The sequence below is a fragment of the Vicugna pacos genome, unplaced genomic scaffold (genome assembly GCF_048564905.1).
Source record: "Vicugna pacos unplaced genomic scaffold, VicPac4 SAC-SAT, whole genome shotgun sequence".
NCBI lineage: Eukaryota > Metazoa > Chordata > Mammalia > Artiodactyla > Camelidae > Vicugna > Vicugna pacos.
This window is the reverse complement of record NW_027328721.1, coordinates 43,801,901-43,804,703: the sequence shown is the minus strand read 5'-3', so window position 1 is coordinate 43,804,703 and position 2,803 is coordinate 43,801,901.

Genomic DNA, 2,803 nt, shown 5'->3' with positions numbered 1-2,803 from the left:
CGGTTCCTGAATCCTGAGCGAGGGGAGGTTCCACCAACGGTCGGCAGCACGTGGGTTCTAACGGAATGCCTAAGCTCGTCTCCCCTGAGGGTTTTCCTAATGTCTCTATGCCAGGGAATGCTAGGGGTGTTTGCAGGATATCCTAGTGACAGAGGCTGCCTCCCCAAGGTCAGGGAAGGTATTTCTCGGACTTCCCTGTACAGGGAACACCTGTGACTGAAGAGAGCTGCGTGGAGTTTTCTCTCGACTTCCCCCACGCACTGACAATGTTTCCGGAATCCTGAGCGTGGGGAGGTTCCACCAATGGTCGGCAGCGCGTGAGTTCTAACGGAAAGCCTAAGCTCGCCTCCCCTGAGGTTTTTCCAAATGTCCCTGTGCCGGGGAATGCTAGGGGTGATTGCAGGATATCCCAGTGTCAGAGGGTGCCTCCCCAAGGTCAGGGAAGGTATTTTTCGGACTTCCCCGAACAGGGAACTCCTGTGACTGAAGAGAGCTGCGTGGAGTTGTCTCTCGAGGTCCCCCACGCACTGACAATGGCTCCGGAATCCTGAGCGTGTGGAGGTTCCACCAACGGTCGGCAGCGCGTGGGTTCTAACGGAATGCCTAAGCTCGTCTCCCCTGAGGGTTTTCCTAATGTCTCTGGGCCAGGGAATTCTAGAGGGGTTTGCAGGATATCCCATTGACAGGGGCTGCCTCCCCAAGGTCAGGGTAGGTATTTCTCGGACTTCCCCGAACAGGGAACACCTGTGACTGAAGAGAGCTGCGTGGAGTTGTCTCTCGAGCTCCCCCACGCACTGACAATGTTTCCGGAATCCTGAGCGTGGGGAGGTTCCACCAACGGTCGGCAGTGCGTGGGTTCTAACGGAAAGCCTAAGCTCGTCTCCCCTGAGGGTTTTCCTAATCTCTCTGTGCCAGGGAATGCTAGGGGGGTTTGCAGTATATCCCAGTGACAGAGGCTTCCTCCACAAATTCAGGGAAGGTATTTCTCGGACTTTCCCGAATAGGGAACACCTGTGACTGAAGAGAGCTGCGTGGAGTTGTCTCTCGAGCTCCCCCACGCACTGACAATGTTTCCGGAATCCTGAGCGTGGGGAGGTTCCACCAACGGTCGGCAGTGCGTGGGTTCTAACGGAAAGCCTAAGCTCGTCTCCCCTGAGGGTTTTCCTAATCTCTCTGTGCCAGGGAATGCTAGGGGGGTTTGCAGTATATCCCAGTGACAGAGGCTTCCTCCACAAATTCAGGGAAGGTATTTCTCGGACTTTCCCGAATAGGGAACACCTGTGACTGTAGAGAGCTGCGTGAAGTTGTCTCTCGAGCTCCCCCATGTACTGACAATTGTTCCGGAATTCTGAGCTTTGGGAGGTTCCACCAACGGTCGGCAGCGCGTGGGTTCTAACGGAAAGACTAAGCTCGTTTCCCCTGAGGGTTTTCCTAATGTCTCTGTGCCGGGGAATGCTACGGGGTTTTGCAGGATATCCCAGTGTCTGAGGCTGCCTCCCCAAGTTCAGGGAAGTTATTTCTCGGACTTCCCCGAACAGGGAACACCTGGGACTGAAGAGAGCTGCGTGGAGTTGTCTCTCGAGCTCCCCTACGCACTGAAAAATTTTCCGGAATCCTGAGCGAGGGGAGGTACAACCTACGGACGGTAGCGCGTGGGTTCTAACGGAAAGCCTAAGCTCGTCTCCCCTGAGGATTTTCCTAATGTCTCTGTGCCAGGGAATGCATGGGGGGTTTCAGGATATCCCAGTGACAAAGGCTGCCTCCCCAAGGACAGGGCAGATATTTCTCGGCTTCCCCGAACAGGGAACACCTGTGACTGAAGAGAACTGCATGGAGTTGTCTCTCGAGATCCCCCACGCACTGACAATGGTTCCGGAATCCTGAGCGTGGGGAGGTTCCACCAACGGTCGGCAGCGCGTGGGTTCTAACGGAAAGCCTAAGCTCGTCTCCCCTGAGGGTTTTCCTAATTTCTCTTTGCCAGGGAATGCTAGGGGTGTTTGCAGGATATCCCAGTGACAGAGGCGGCCTCCCCAAGTTTAGGGAAGTTATTTCTCGGACTTCCCCAAACAGGGAACACCTGTGACTGAAGAGAGCTGCGTGAAGTTGTCTCTCGAGCTCCCCCACGCACTGACAATTGTACCGGAATCCTGAGCGTGGGGAGATTCCACCTACGGACGGCAGCGCGTGGGTTCTAACTGAAAGCCTAAGCTCGTCTCCCATGAGTGTTTTCCTAATTTCTCTGTGCCAGGGAATGCTAGGGGGTTTTGTAGAATATCCCAGTGACAGAGGCTGCCTACCCAAGGACAGGGAATATATTTCTCTGCTTCCCCGAACAGGGAACACCTGTGACTGAAGAGAGCTGCGTGGAGTTGTTTCTCGAGATCCCCAACGCACTGACAATTTTTCCGGAATCATGAGCGTGGGGAGGTTCCACCGACGGTCGGCAGCGCGTGGGTTCTAACGGAATGCCTAAGCGCGTCTCCCCTGAGGGTTTTCCTAATGTCTCTGTGCCAGGGAATGCTAGGGGGGTTTGCAGGATATCCCAGTGACAGGGGCTGCCTCCCCAAGGTCAGGGAAGGTATTTCTCGGACTTCCCCGAACAGGGAACACCTGTGACTGAAGAGAGCTGCGTGGAGTTGTCTCTCGAGCTCCCCCACGCACTGACAATGGTTCCGGAATCCTGAGCGAGGGGAGGATCCACAAACGGTCGGCAGCACGTGGGTTCTAACGGAATGCCTAAGCTCTTCTCCCCTGAGGATTTTCCTAATGTCTCTGTGCCAGGGAATACTAGGGGTGATTGCAG